General features: G+C 38.1%; 1 protein-coding gene across 1 annotated transcript in view; it reads left to right on the top strand.

The window, feature by feature from the left end:
• The first annotated feature begins 302 nt into the window (after window positions 1–302).
• The window catches only part of LOC127569664 (extracellular calcium-sensing receptor-like), a 55972-nt gene continuing 39868 nt past the window's right edge, over window positions 303–16406 (top strand). The window contains 1 exon segment of the mRNA XM_052014464.1: window positions 303–421. The gene's annotated coding sequence lies outside the window, so the exon portion shown is untranslated.

Genomic DNA, 16406 nt, shown 5'->3' on the forward strand with positions numbered 1-16406 from the left:
GGAATGATAAAACTGCAGCTTAAATTTCTTTAAATATGATGATTTCTAACAAAGTTAGAATTTTTCCCTATTCTTTGTAAACACAAGATTCAACAACTTCTCAACCAGTAGAACAATCAGATCAATCATTAACCAAGATTATATAGCTTTGACCTTTCTTAGGGCTTGGCGTGCATCGCATTAATGTGCAAAAGACTAAATTACGTTGAATTAACCCCAAGGAAAATATCACTAAGCTGAACTCCCCCTAAGTGCAAAACGAGTACTGCTGGTCGCCATTACAGGAACATACATCTGTGTTAATGAAATATTTCCAGCTATCTGAAGATTATTAAAATATTTGCGTAAGGATGCCCTCAGCTAAGAAATCAATTCTGCAAGTTTCCCTTTGACACTGCATGAATAACTGACCAGTGCAAAGGTAAGAATTTGTTTCAATCCCATTATATTTCAGTTGCTTATTTATGATCTTTTCCATAGAGATTTTAATTTCATTATTAACCAACTATCATTCACTGGGTTTAAAATTAGACTGAATAACTACAGTGGTAAATGCTTTCAGGTTCATAAGTAAATGAAATAAGTAATTCCAGAACTTAAGATGTGAGAACAATGATCAATCAAAAAAATTTTGTTTCACTTAAATAAGTAAAAGGAAGGAATTATCCAAGATATGTGATCACCTCAAGAGGGATGATATTAAACATAATACAACTTTCAAAAAATATTTGAATTCAAGAAATTGAAATGTATTTTTAAATAATAACACTTTTGGAAACAGTGTATTTGGGGGGGGGGGGCCAATAGTAAGTTAAAAAGGACCTTGTTTGCATAATGATGGCTCTTTTGTTAACCTCAACTTAAAACAGAAATATTAATCTAGTAATTCAGACAGGTATACACATTGGATGAAGATTGATGTTAAGTGTAGAGTTCTCAGTTGGTGTGATTTATAAGTAACTTTTTACATCTCTTGATTGTGAAAATATCATTAGGGATTAGTTGCCTAACGTTGATTAGAATAGTAAGGAATATTAGGCTGTTTCTGTAATGGGTGGCAAGCTAGAGCACCAGATAAATACCCAAGCAGAAAGTTAAAAATAGACCTTTGAGCTGCAATATCAAAATTTAATTAATCTAATCCAATCACAATTTTTAAAATGCAACTAAAACTCTTTCAATATACCTGACCAGAAAGTGAAAATTTTTAAATACACATTGTCAGAACACAAATTGCAAATCACTCAAAGAATTGCATTCTACTCACTTTTCTCTCAACGCTGGTGTTTTATAAATAGAATAGTTGGATTACACCGCAACCACTGAGACTAAGTATTTTGTATTTTTGATAGCATAAATTGATTTCCAAAGCAATAATTTGCACACATTGTACTGCACACAATAACTTTCAACACTTAAATTACATTTACCACAAACAGTGACTAACTGAAATGTATTTTAAATTGTGAAATAATATCCTTATAACTATTATGAAACATAATAATTTCCAAATATCGGTGCAACTCTTATGTTGATTATCTGCAGCTTGGTAGTTTGATCTATGCATACAATTTATTTTGTGGGCCAAGCATATTCATTTCATTAAAACAGGGATAAGCTGATTACATACTAGAAATATTTAGCTCAACAACAATGTGTATTTAGAAAGAAAATGTCCTAAAGTGCTTCACAGGGGCATTTCCAGGAAAAAAGATATCAAATCTAAAAAGGAATGTGAAGAGGAATAAAAATATGAATTTTTTTTAACTAAAAATTTGATAAGAAAGTTAAGTTTTAAGGATAAAGATAAGAGTGGAGGTAGAAGGATGACAAGAATTAGAGCTGGCAATAGTGTAGGATGAAGGAAGTGGAGGATGTGCAGGAGGTCAGTATCAGTACAAATAAAACACGTGCCACTCTCACTACAGACCCACCCACTTTCTACTCAGTGGGCAGGGTTTAAATTAACCTGCAAATGTTTTCCAATGTATTTATGGCAGCAGCTGTGCTTGTATAGGTCAGCAAATCAGAGCACCTCTTGATAAAACCCCAGTCATTACAATGTTCTCATGGCACAAGGTGAGTGCCAGTATGGGTTGTGAGGAGGGATGCAGAGAGATTTTTAGGCATAGCAGATGTAATATAATGTGAAATAATGTTAAATCATTCACTTCAGTAGAAAAAATAGGAAGGTGGTGTATTTTTTTCCTCACTGGTGAGAGGTTGAAAGTGTTGATGGACAGAGGTACTTGGCTGACCTTGTATACAAATCACTGGAAGTTAACAGGTAGGTACAACAAGCAGTTAGGAAAATAACCGGGATATTGGCCTTCACTGCAAGAGAATTTGAGTACAATCACATCCTGGTGAGAGCATACCTGGAATACTGTGTACTGGTTTGGTTTCACTGCCTGAGGAAGAACATTAGTGTAATAGAGGGATAGCAGTTAAGGTTCACCAAATTGGTCCTCGTGACAATGGGGTGAGGTGGTTCTATGAGAGAAAGATTGAGCCTATACTCTCATTCAAAAGAATGAGAGATGATTTAATTGGAACATATAAAATTCAGTGGCCTTGTTAGGGAAATGGCTTAGGTGTCTAGAACTAGGAGCCAATGTTTAAAAATAAAGGGTTATTTATTCTTGGCTGAAATAAATTTCTTCATCCAAATGGTGGTGAATCTTTAGAATCACCTACCCAAAAATGAGGTGGAGGCTCAGTAACTGAGTGGACTTGAGACAGAGATTGTTGGATATTAAGTGAATCGAGGGATATAGGGATAGTACAGGAAAATGGCACTGATGGTAAAGACCAGCCAGATCTTGTTGAATGGTGTGTAGGCATGAGCACTCAAGTGGCCTACTGCTTTAATTTCTCAAGCTCTTAATTAACCAGTGTACCTTGCAGTTAGTAATTTAGTAGCCAATATCACTAATATCCAAATGTTTGCCAATGAATTTTAAGTTAAAGGTCATTTCCCTTAAAGAATTAGCAAGGACATGACAAATGGAATATAATAGGGAAGATTGTAAAGTCATCACATTTGGAACCTCAATGTGATCTGGCTTGTTTAACCAACTGGAATTGTTCGTCTGGCCAATCAGGGAGATATATGTATATGCAAAATTATGTTCTATAACTCCAGTATGAAACAAGTAGCATGAAATGGGGCAAATTTTTCAAAAATCTGTTCAAATATTTTAACTGTGAACATAAGTAGTTTAACTAATTGGTCTATCAGCAAGTTATATTTGATAACTAATGTCCTCTTTCTAAATTAATTCTGAGGCCCAAACTGGTCCCTGCGCAACACTGAAGCAGTTAGCTGGCAATTCAACAGAACAGGGGGAACCTTAAGGATATCCTTAATGGGAAAATGATACAATAAGGACATTACATAATAAATGACGACAATGTTTCATACTGCAAGAGGTCTGTAGCAATTCCTTTCTTTTTGTCTGAAGGAAAGGGGTTTCAAGGGGATTTTGAAAATACTCTCCAGTTTAAATTTATTCATGAAAATGGCACTCCTTTCCTTTTATCTTGAGCTTTTGAGAGATTTGATTAGATTTTTCTATCCTATATAAGGGACCTAATATATGAATAGTAAACCAAATAAAGCAGTGAATACCGAATATTTATTTTCAACAATGAGTAGGTAGCTCATTGAACCATGGAAAAAGTTCCCTTTGATTATCAATACTCAGATGTGATATGGAAATCCTCTTTTCACAGTCCCTGTGGGGTTTGTGCTCCCCTCAGTACAGCACAGACACACTCCATGGCATAATTTAATAAGACAATGATTACAAGATAAATGAAGAAAATGTTTTAAGGATCTTTAACAGAAAGAGTGTTGAAATTCTCCTACTGCTTTCCAAAAACAATTCTGTCACAGTAGCTGATGTCTCAGTAAACATTATTATGTAATCACAATTAGTCATCATCTCTAGAAGAGATTGGCAAGTGGAACTGTGTAGGGACTAAGGGCGAAGAAAGACGAGCACACCATTTTGATGAAATTTGCCCTACTTAAATATTATGAATCTGAAATGCTGGAAATACTCAGCAGGTTATCAATGTGGATCATTAATTATTTCTCTCTCCACTTATGCTGCCTGAGTTACTGAGTATTTCCAGCACTTCCTGTCTTATTTCAGTCTTTACGGCAGCCTTTATAATCAAGTTTCATACTTCTTCATGCAGTGACCTGGAAAACACAAGGTATTACACAAGAGCTGGTTCACAGTCTTCAGTTTTGTTTGCCTCAACCACTTCCTCTGACAGCTCGTTCCATATACTGACCACTCTCTGGGTGAAAAACTTGCCCCTCAGGTTCCTATTAAATCTCTCCCCTCTCATCTTATGCCCTCTAGTTCTTGATTCCTCAACCCTGGGAAAAAGATTGTTTGCGTTCACCCTATCTATGCCCCTCATAATTTTACACACCTCTACAAGATCAGCTCTTATTCTCCTACACTCCAATGAAAAAAGTCCCACCCTTTTCAACCTCTCTCCATAACTCAATCCTTTGAGTCCTGGCAACATCCCCGTTAATCCCCTCTGTACTCTTTCCAGTTTAATGGCATCTTTCCTATAGCAGGGTGACCAAAACTGAACACAATATTCCAAATGCGGCCTCACCATTGTGTACTTCTTGTACGACATAACATCCCAACTGCTAAACTCAGTGCCCAGGGAGACGAAGGCCAATGTGCTAAAGGCCTTCTTCACCACCCTGTCTACCTGTGATGCCACTTTCAGGGAACCATGTACTTGTATTCCTAGGTTCATCTGTTCTACAACACTCACCACGCTCTACCGTTCACTGTGAAAGTCCTACCCTCATTTGTCTTCCCAAAATGCAACACCTCACACTTATCCAAATTAAAACTTAATTTACCATTCCTTGGTCCACTTACCCAGCTGATCAAGATCCCTCTGTAAATCCTGATTTACAGAATCAGGATTTGTGAATCCTGTGAATCCTGAAATCCTGATCTTCACTGTCAAAGACACCACCTATTTTAGTGTAGAGAAACAAAGGACTGCGGATGCTGGAGTCTAGATGAAAAAACAACAAGATGCTGGAGGAACTCAGCAGGTCAGGCAGCATCCACGGAGAAACATTGACTATTTTTCTGCACAGATGCTGCTTGACCTGCTGAGTTCCTTCAGCACCTTGTTGTTTTTTCACCTATTTTAGTGTCATCTGCACACTTACTAACCATGCCTTATACATTCTCATCCAAATCATTGATACAGATACCAAATAGCAACGGGCCTAGCACTGAGCCCTGAGGAAAACCACTAGTCACAGTGTCCAGTCTGAAAAACAACCTTCCACCGTCACCCTCTGCTTCCTACCATCAAGCCAATTCTGTATTTAATTAGCTAGATCTCCTTGGATCCCATGCAATCTAACTTTCCATTGCAGCCTGCCATGCTGAACCTCAAAGGCCTTAATAAAGTCCATATAGACCACATCTACCCCTCTGCCTGCATTGACCTCTTAGTTACTTCTTCAAAAAACTCAATTAAATTCGTGAGATATGATCTTCCATGCACGAAGCCATGCTGGCTATCCCTAATCAACCCCTGTCTTTCCAAATGCTTATATACCTTATCCCTCAGAATCCCCTCTGGTGACTTAACTACCACAGATGTTAGCCTTACTGGTCTATAGCTCCCAGGTTTTTCTTTGCAGCCCTTCTAAAATTACATTTGAGCACAACATTAGCTAGTCTTCTGGCACTTCACCCACTGCCAATGATGAGGCATATATCTCAGCCAGGGCTCCTACAATTTCATCTCTAGCTTCCCACGGAGAGCACACATCGGGATTGTTAATCAAGGAAAGGAGAATTAAAAGCTGTATGTAAGCTGGAACTGTGTTAGCAGTATGAGCATCCATTTAATTGCTGCAGTGGTACAGTAATAACATGCAGAAACACTGCAGTTGATGTGAGAAAGATGTTTATGTTTAGGCAGCCAACATGAAAATATAAATTTTGATAGAAAGTAAATTTGTAATTTTATAAGAAAAATGACATTTCAGGAATTTTTCAATAACATTTTGGGAAGGTTTACCTTTACATAGAAATATCAAAATCAGAGTAAAAGTAAAGATCTATTACAAATTACATGATGTGACACACAACTCCATAGCTCTGACATAGGATCGAAATGTCTAATACTAGAGGACATGCATTTAAGGTAAGAGGGGGTAAGTTGAAAGGAGATGTGTGGGGCAATTTTTTTTTTGAAAACACAGAGGGGTGGGTCCCTGAAATGGAGACAAATACGATAGAAGCATTTAAGAGGCATGAATGTGCAGAGAATGGAGGGATAGGTCATTGTGTAGGCAGAAGGGATTAGTTAAGCATTTGATTACTAGTTTAATTAGTTCAACACAACGTCATGGGCAGAAGGTCCTGTTCCTGTGCTGTATTGTTCTATGTTCTAACTATAATATCCTCACTGACACTTTTATCTAAAGAGTAAATATCAATGAAGAGGGTGGAATGTAAAACAAAAAGTAATGATCGATTGGTCATTTGTTCCTATTTAAAATTGAACTGTGAATCCTTACTAGCCTGAAAATGAAAAGCCATTGAATTTTTTTTTTGTTTTCATGTAAATCTTGTAATAATTAGGACTCACGAATTTACTCCTGTAGTGAATATCCTCTAGGTGATTCACAATTAAATTGAGGTGTAACATCGAATGCGATTAACGACTGAGGCTTCATGGCATGCATGAAGTATGGTGCAACTTTGAACTGCTGCTTCTATGCAACAGACATGCCTTTGCATGAATAATGAAAGGCACCCAATGCCAATGTCAATCAGTGTGCAATGCACATTTGGCATTGGTGCTGTAACATTGGTTAGCAGATACACAACTAGAGAAGTGGCTGGGCCACAATCAGAGGAACAAATCCTAATGGAAAGTATACCTACTCAAGCACTTTTTAAATAATCCGATCATCGCTGGTGGGAAGTGTGTTATAGAAGACAAAAATGCGTTAGGGTTAGTATCTTGCTGGTAGGTTCTTTTTCAGGGTCAAGATTTCCTGACTATCCTGATTTTTCCCTGAGTGACCTCTTATACTGCCACAATGTCCAACCCAGCACTGGAGAATCAGGCTGGTTTCTCCAGTGTCTTTCCTGGCACTCTCTTCCCATTGGTTACCCCAAGCCATCCCATTACACTTAATAGTAGTTCCAAATAAGAACCAATACTTTACCCAAGCAGAAGTATGCACTTCACACACAATTCACCAAATTATACGCTGTTAATATGCTAAGTGATGCAAAAGGTCATGAATCATGCTGCTTATCTACACAATACCTTGAAGGTTGTACATGCAGATAAGATCACTCTCCTGAAGAGTGGGGTGAAACTGGAGCAGGTTCTTCTTGAATAATTATTTTACCATGCACTGTTATGTACTGCACAGTATCTAGCTCTGTGTATTTTACTCAAGCTTAGAATTAGAATTAACATTTTTACAACAGTGAGAGAGAGGAGCAATACTGATGTATTTTAGTCCATAGGCTGAAGTGCATTGAACATTTACACTCCTGTTGTGGAGGTGCTGAAAGCAGAGAAGATACTAGGCTGAAGTGACTTATCCCTGGAATTGGGTTTACTGCAACATGTCAGGACATTGGATATTCTTTCTGAAACAGTGTGAAACATGATGCAGGACCTTGAACAAATCAAAGAGCACTGGAATAGCACAGTACAAAGAGGGAATACTTCCCTGCACTTCACTGTCTTCCAAACTTTCTTCCTGAGTAGTTCTGTAAAGCTTGCTGTCTTTGATTACATGCCAGATTTGCCTCTAGACAGTGAGTTGTGGGAAGATCAGAGAGAAGTAGTTTGGCCTACTTTTTTTGTTGGAGGTGGTTAAATAAGTGATATTTATTTAATACACATTCAACATAGCCCAGGCCTGGATGTTTCTGTCTGTTAGTGCAGGATTAGTTGGTTTGCTTCATTATCAGAGGAGTGGAGAAAGGAGCTGAGCATATTGGAACATCAACAAGCAGCTTCATTCCTGCCCCAAAGTCAAAGGCAAAATCTTTGAAAGATGATTAGAAAGATGTTCTTCTGAGGCAATAATGCCCCAGGTTTTCGATGACTGGCCTGCATTGACTGGCATTAGACTAGTTAACAATTCGTTAAAATATTATGCGGAGAGGTTTTGTGATCCCATAGTCAACAGAGTTGTTCCAATGAATTTGAAGTTAAAGAAATGTTTGTTTTTATAGGAAATGATCTTCTGTCACACCTCAATGAAGGAAATGCAGCTGTTAGAGCTTAACCAGAAAATGTTGTTGTGCCCAAATACAGTGAAAAACTGTCGTGTTGAAATACATTTCTACTTATGACCTTGTGTGTCAATTGAACAAGGAATTGCAGGAACTGATGAGTGTTTCCAGCATCTTCTGTTTTCATTTAAGGAATTGCAGGAACTGACTGAGTCAATTTCTCGACTTCTAAACCACAAATAAAATCTACACATTCCAGCTTGTTAAATTGCTCCAAGTGTATTTGGGAGCAGAAAAATAAACACAGAACTTTGGAAATGTTCAACACTGTTCCACTCCCTTCAAAAGAACTGATTTTTATTGGGTTTGTTTCCAAACTGATCCGTAGATTGGCAGTACAAGATTTTCTTTTAAAGTCATGGTCAAGCTCTACATTGCTGACTGTTACAGATTACTATAACCATGTTTCTGTGATCCATCTCAAAAATCTATTCCATCCCAGCTCTTCTCAATAAGCAAACCAAAATCAAAACAAAAGGTAAAAGGTGAGTCTACCATCTATGACTTGAATTGGTGGTTTGAATGCCTGATCCTCTGTGCTCATCTGGAATCAGACTCAAAAAGGTAAGTTATCTTAGTCAACTTGTAGCTTCTCTCTCTTAAGAAGGCATGTTATTGTCCTTCTGATGCTGGTAACTTCACTATTCGGTTACAGTATATCTGATACTTTTTGCTCTATTAGACAGCCTTTACTTTCAACCACTAACTCTCCAAGTACAACTTTGTAGATTTCAGTTTTTGTGTAATAGCTATTGAATTTCAAATGGATAAAGGCTGCATCAGCATTCTTTGTTGCTGAAGAATTGCAGCCAGGTCTATTTCTGCATAGTTACTTCTCAGTTATGAAACAGGGAAAGATAACATCTCCATCAGACTCTTTGCTTTTGTCTCAGTGTTTCCCCATGTTTTTTTAATATAAATTCTGTAATGTGATCCCCTTTGTAATTTATGTGCCCCTTAAGGTTTGTCATAAGTATGAGAATACCTTGGTGCAATTCTGTATCTCTGAAAAACTGTTGCCAAGCTCTAGGAAGTTTATCAGCAATGTACTATTAATTATTATCTTTGCTGAATCATCTGCACATACTAACTACCCCTTCATAACTTTCATTTATGGGGGTGTAATAAGGTTACCATATTTTTAAATGACAAAAAAAATATGAATGAGAAACAGAAAATTGTAGAAAAGTATCACTAAAGACAAGGCAGAATAGGATCATAAAAATTAGAATATACCAGAGGTTTAAAAATGTTTTTTCTTAGATTTTATTTATAGCAACAAATAGAAGGATAAATTAGCCAAATGTAAAATACCAATAAAGTTAGAGAAATTATTAAAATTGCTATTAATTTGGAACATGCAACAAAAACAGAATTTAAATAAAACACTCTTTTGTTGATGAACTCAACAAGTCTTTTCCAGTTGTGAGGCACTGTAAAAGCAAATGCTTTCTTCCAGTTCCCATCATAAAAACTCAAAGTGCAGCTTGGGTCATGGGTTAAAATACATTAAAGATTAATCAGTTTGGCTGAAAGAAACCCAATAAAAACCTGTGGAGAGAGAAACAGAGTTAATGTTTCAGGTTGAAGATCTGAAATGTTAATTGTGTTTTCTCTTTCTACAAATGCTACCTCACCTACTGCGTGTTTCCAGGATTTTCTGTTTTTATGCCAGGCATTTAAATATTTGATATGATGACACTTTACAAATGGGAAACAAATGAATAAGAAATCTAATTCAGCAGCTGCTAGTCAGGATCATTTTATTAATGCATCTTCTAATCTGCATAGCACTAGTTAGTATTAATTCTAAAAAGGCCCTAGTAACCTAGTGTATAGTTGATGAACTCATTTAGGATATTGTAAAACTCTGAAATGGTGTTCAATTTTCAAGTATAGGTTTGCAGACAAAGCTTATTAGCCAAGGTACAGATCCCATACTGACAGCAATCCAAATATCTCAAAACGATATGCAGGATATAAACCAACTGTAGATTTAGCTAATAATATCTACATAAGTACATGGAAGTACCTTTCCCTTTCCTTCCCCATTTCCTCCCAATTCTGGTTTTCATAATGGGAACGGTATATAAATAATCACTTAATGCACATTTTGTACATACACTGCATACTCAGTATATTGCAATCTGAATATTTCTCCCTATATACATACACTCCAGAAGTGCATAGTTATCTATATGCACTTTGCAATTAGTCTATATCTGCACATTCAGTATTTGCACATGTATATACATTTACATGTTGCATATGCGCATCCTGTGTTTGGATACTTAACACTCAAAATTCTCTACAGACATCCTTATGCCAGTTCCTTAAATAGACACTGTAGAAATACAGTAAAATTCTACAAAACAAGCGTTTTTAAAATTTTAAATACAGACTTTGATATTCTCTGTTACTGTTTGTGTTCGTGGAGAATTCAATTTCAAACAAGCATCCAGGCACCACTATTTATTATAAATTAGCCATTTGTCAACATGTGATATCTAGGTTGCTGAACCCAGAATAAAATATCGTACATAATAAAATCATGCCTGGAAATCAAACACATAGACAATGGCTAACAAGAGGGGGCATAATTTTAAGGTGATTTGAGGAAAATATAAGGGGGATGTCAGGGGTAAGTTTTTTTTTACACAGAGAGTGATGGGTGCGTGGAACACACTGCTGGCAGAGGTTGTGGGGGCAGATACATTAGGGACATTTAAGAGACTCTTAGACACATGAATGATAGAGAAATGGAGGGCTATGTGGGAGGGAAGGGTTAGATAGATCTTAGAGCAGGATAAGATGTCGGCACAACATTGTGGGCCAAAGGGCCTGTACTGTGCTATAATGTTCTATGTTCTAAGTAAGAAATGCTGAAGGATGAATCACTAAATCATGAGCTTTTAAGTACAAGGTAATATGATCAATTCTATTTTTCCCCATATTGTGCATTTTTTTTGCACCAACCACCTCTCTCCATTACAACCCAGAAAAACAGTGATACATGTTTCATCTGCCAGTCTTTATTTGATAACTTGCTATTTTGCAATTCAGTCAACAGATGGCACAAGCTGCACCAACATCTCAGGGCAAGGGAAATAATGGGTAAATTGAGTAAAGCCAGCTGATCATGAAACCATAAAAAGGCAGTTGGGGCGGAGGCGCTGGGACATATTACACCAGCATTCCAACTTGAGGATTTTGGAAATGAAGGATTTGAACAGGGATAACTAGTGGAGAAAGAAGTTTTTTTTAAGCTGTTTTTCAAATATCTCCCACCATCTTCCCAGTCTCTTCTATGTACCTTTAATATAATTTGTTCATAAGGCATTTAGAGGAATATTAATAGTGGACCAGGCTTAGGCATGTCTGCACTTATAATCATGGTATATTGGTTTCTTTGCTACAGGTTCAGGGTGATTTGACAGGCATGGGTATGAAAGATGAGACAGGGAACCAGCATACATTGGACCGAAAGGTTTGAGCACAACCAGATGGGACCAAACAGAATGTCAGGAAGGTGAATAGTTTGCTCCTTTTCTCTGAGCTGGTCAGAGCAGTCGTTTATATTTTGTTTGGGGTGGTGGGTGATGTGCTCTCATCATTACGAGGCACTGTTGTTGGAAGCAGATTCAGAACCTGGAGCAAGCAAATCACAAGTATGTAAATCAGACAGTTTCTATAATACAGCAGTTTTACATAAAAGCAGAAGTTGAAAAAATACCTCAATATATCACCAGACTAGCCCACCTCATCACAAGATTATAAATTTCCTTCCTCCAAATTAGGGAAGTGATACATTGCCCAACATGAACATGTTAGATATCTAAACCAAATACTTTTACCAGAGCTCAGTGATAATGCACTGACTCTAGTGAGAGTGAATACCATTTGCTAAACTCTCAATTCCAAATGGTGACTTATCGAGGAGGAAATAACAGATGGAAAATTTCTTTAACATCAGTTTTGTTTTGCAACTGCTTGCTTTTGATGCTCAAACAAACAGACAAGTTATAGAGATGAGCAGAACTAATCCAATCTGGCCAATATGCACCCATCACTATACTATCAACCATTAACGAGATGATGGAAGATGTCATTGCTGGTGTTATCATGTGGTAGCTGCTCACCAATGGTTGGACCACACAACTCTAGACTTCAATACAGCCTTGGTCCAAAAGCTGAATTCCAGAAGTGAGATAATAGTGGCTGTGTTTGACATCAGGGCACCATTCAACCAACTACGGTATGGTGCAGCCCTAATAAAACTCAAGGCAATGGTTATCGGGGCAAAACTCTCTACTGGTTAAAGTTATATTTTGCACAACACGAGATGGTTATGGTTATTGCAGGGCAAATATTTCAGTCATATTACATTACTGATGAGTTTCTAAGATCATCAACTGCATGGTCCTCTCCCCACTGTAAGGTTAGAAGTGAGTTGCTTACTGATTATGGTACAGTGATCATTTCCAGTCACAACTTCCAGATAATGAATTAGTCAGTGCCAGCATGCGGCAAGAACTTACAGGTACAGACAGATAAGTGACAACAATGCTGGCTAATGACCACCTCCAAAAGGAATCATCTCACCCTTTTATCTAACTTTTATGTTCAATGTCATTAAATTCCTCATCAGTATCCTGGGAATGACCAGAAACTTAATTAGATCAAGTGCATAAATATTGTTGAATGAAAATCAAGTCTGAGGCAGAATTTTCTGTGCTGACAGATTTCACCTCTAACATTCCAAAGTCTTTCCACCATCTATAGCACATAGGGCATATTATGATTTATCCTCCATCTGCCTGGATGAGTGCAGCTCCAAGAATGCCACAGAAGCTCAAATCATCCACAACAATGAAGCCTATTTGACTGATACCTTTCCTTACTTCTTTAAATACTTACTCCTTTCACTGCTGGCATCCTATTTTGCTGTAGCACCAACAAGGTGCACAGAAAAACATCACTGAGAGTATGAGTTCTCATACCAGCAACCTCTACCCCTGAGAAGAACATAGGCAGCTGGTGCAAGGTCATTCCCCAAGTTCCCCTCCTGATCACACCATTCTGACTTTGGAATGCGTTATTATTCCTTCACTGTCATTGGGTCAAAACTATAAGAAAAGCTTACATTTTGAGGAGGAGCATCAGCATTGATCGGATGAGGGAGTCTAGGGTGGACAAGAGGAACACCCTGCAGCAAGAACACAAGAAATAGGAGCAGGAGTGGGCCATACTTGAGCCTATTCCGGCATTCAATAAGAACATGGCTGATTAGATCTTTGGCCTGAACTTCAATCCCAAAATCTTCAACTCCCTTGTAGTCAAAAAAAAATTAATCTCAGAATATGCTTAACGATTTGGCATTAAGGTCCTCGGGGGTAGAGAATTCCAAAGACTTACAATGCTCTGAGAGAAATTCTTCATTTAAGTGCTGACCTGTTATCCAAAGCTGATGTCTCCTTAGTTCTCAACTCCCTTACAGAGGGAAACATCCACAGAGCAACTACACTGGTAACTATCATCCACCTACCAGCAACTCCTCCCACTCCTGAATCATGAACTTATTCTTTGCATCTCTTGAGATTGATTCCTGGGATGAGAAGGTTTTCTTATGAGGAAAGAATGACCAGGATGCACCTTTACACAATTGTAACCTACTCACTCTCCTGCCCTGAAAATAATACCTTCTTATATCCTTGAATTTTTCTTTAAGGAATACCAAGAAACAATTATTCCCTGTCACACCCTATTATTCGGATGTGATTTTCATGTTGAAGAGGCAACCGTTTTTGATATGATCACCTGTGCCAGATGCACTCATGTAAAATTGGCAACAAATCCCCTTGCTAATAAGGCCTAAAGCCTGTTTTGGTACTAGGTACCAAATGTCTGACCGTCTAACCAGCAATCTCAAGAGAAAGCTGGTACCAAAATGAAGAAGAGATGTCATTTTCTCATTTACCTCAAGATGGAGCCAGAGGAAGCAAAAATAAACACTCTGTAGGCCTTTAATAACTACAACTCCATCCTCACCCTGCCCCAAACTGGGAGACCAAGTCTTGCTGGCATTGTGTAGATGTGACTTGGACCCAATTTGAAGCAAGACTGTAGCCTCCATATGGAGCCATTTTAAATGTGTTGCTGATTGTATACCACTTTTAGTCTTGAGCATATTTCTTAACCAATTAAACCATTCAGCATACTTCCATATCCATGACAATCTGCCAGTATAGGTTTAGAAGTTGGTCTGCAATGTAATTTAGTGCAACATTTAATAACGGTAATGAAGTTAATACCCAATAAAAGAATTGTCTTAAATTTATTTTTCAAAGACCTGGTGACTTCCTGTTAGGTTTTCCCTTGCAGATTCTGCAAAGCTGGTGGAAAAGGGGCTGATTCTCATTCAAGTACCCATGGCTGGCACCTCTGAAGTTCAAGCCTGTAAGGACCCAACTGCAGATCGGTGGATCTGAGGTGCTTCTGGAGCAGCCTGGCACAGCTGATATCCTGGCACTATGGCAGATATTAGTCAAATGCATAGCAAACAACCAGAGGAACAGATATCCTGAGAAAGCAAATATATGCTGTTCCTTTGGAGTCACTGGCACTCCCACTTCAACAGGTGAGCAACCTGCAGGTTGAGAGATTACTTGAAGAACCTTTGTCTGCTCAGTCCATCAATCTATGCAAAAGGGATAATCTCAAGTATACAGGAAAAGAACAGGGAAATGGAACTGAATAGATTGCTCAACAGAGAACCTAGCATGGACTTGATGGAGTGAATGGCCTCCAAATAACAAATTGATTATTGTAGGTGAGCACCAGTCACTCCTACATGGTTTGTAGATCCAGAGCTATATGTGCATGCATTAAATTTGCAAAGTCCAGCCACACCAACTGTAGAGCATATACTGTCTTAATACCGAGTATTGGACAGAGACCCAGACCAGCCCAACTATGACACTGAGGCAATTAAATAAATTGGGAAAAAAAAGCTACAATTCATAATGATGACCACGAAACAATTGTACTGTACTAAAAACCAGTAATGTGGCATACTAATATCCTTTTGGGCAACTAATCTAGTGTTATTACCTCATGGCTGACAGAAATGTGACCAACTATCTTCCAAAATACCTAGCAAGCTGCTCAGTTGGGTCAAATTGCTTCAAGAAGAAATAATGAAAAATCTAGTTTGACCACCCAGCATTGGCCTAGATACCAGTTATGTCAGAGGTACATATTACCAGTTGACATTCAAGGTTCTTCTTGTTAACATCTGAGGACCGCCAAAATTGGACAGCTATCCCATAGACTACTCAAGCACGGCCACGCAGGGTCAGAACCATACCTTTTAGCTAATGCCCCAGACTCTTTCATCAGCAATTTTTGATGTGGCTTGTCCTAATGGCAGACACAGCAGAGGTGCTGGATATGGTATACAGTCAGGAGAGATTGATCATGGAAATCTCAGCAGTGCTTCCAAAACCCAGAAGACTTCCATCATCAGGTCAAATGTGAGCAAGGAAATCTCTACTGTCCTCTCTCAGCTGATGAATCATTATTCCTCCATGATGAACACCACTTGGAAGAAGTGCAAAGGGTGGCAAGGAAGTAGGATATACTCTTGGTGAATGAGCTCATTGTTCATCACCAAGAATGGTTCAGTGGTATTACCAAAAGGAAACCTGGGTGGAATGATGTGAGAACCTACATGAGGAAAAAACTTGCATGACCTTGTGCAAAGTAAACTCCTGAACCAGAGGATGTGGCATACTCTCCTCTGCTGATTGGGCTATGTTCAAAATAAACTATAAAGTTCAAAACCAGGCATTCATAAGGTGCTGTATGTACCAGCAGCAGCAGAACTGTGTTCTTCATTCTACAACTAGCACGTCAGAGGCCTTAGCTTGGTTCAATGCCAGCTGTAGAAGAATATGCCAGGAGCAACACCAAACATATCAAAAAACGAGATAAAAATGTTCAAAATACTTAACAAGTCAGGCAGCATCTGTGAAGAGAGAAGCATTTAATGTTTTAGAACTGTTGAAA

The sequence above is a fragment of the Pristis pectinata genome, chromosome 4 (genome assembly GCF_009764475.1).
Source record: "Pristis pectinata isolate sPriPec2 chromosome 4, sPriPec2.1.pri, whole genome shotgun sequence".
Lineage (NCBI taxonomy): Eukaryota > Metazoa > Chordata > Chondrichthyes > Rhinopristiformes > Pristidae > Pristis > Pristis pectinata.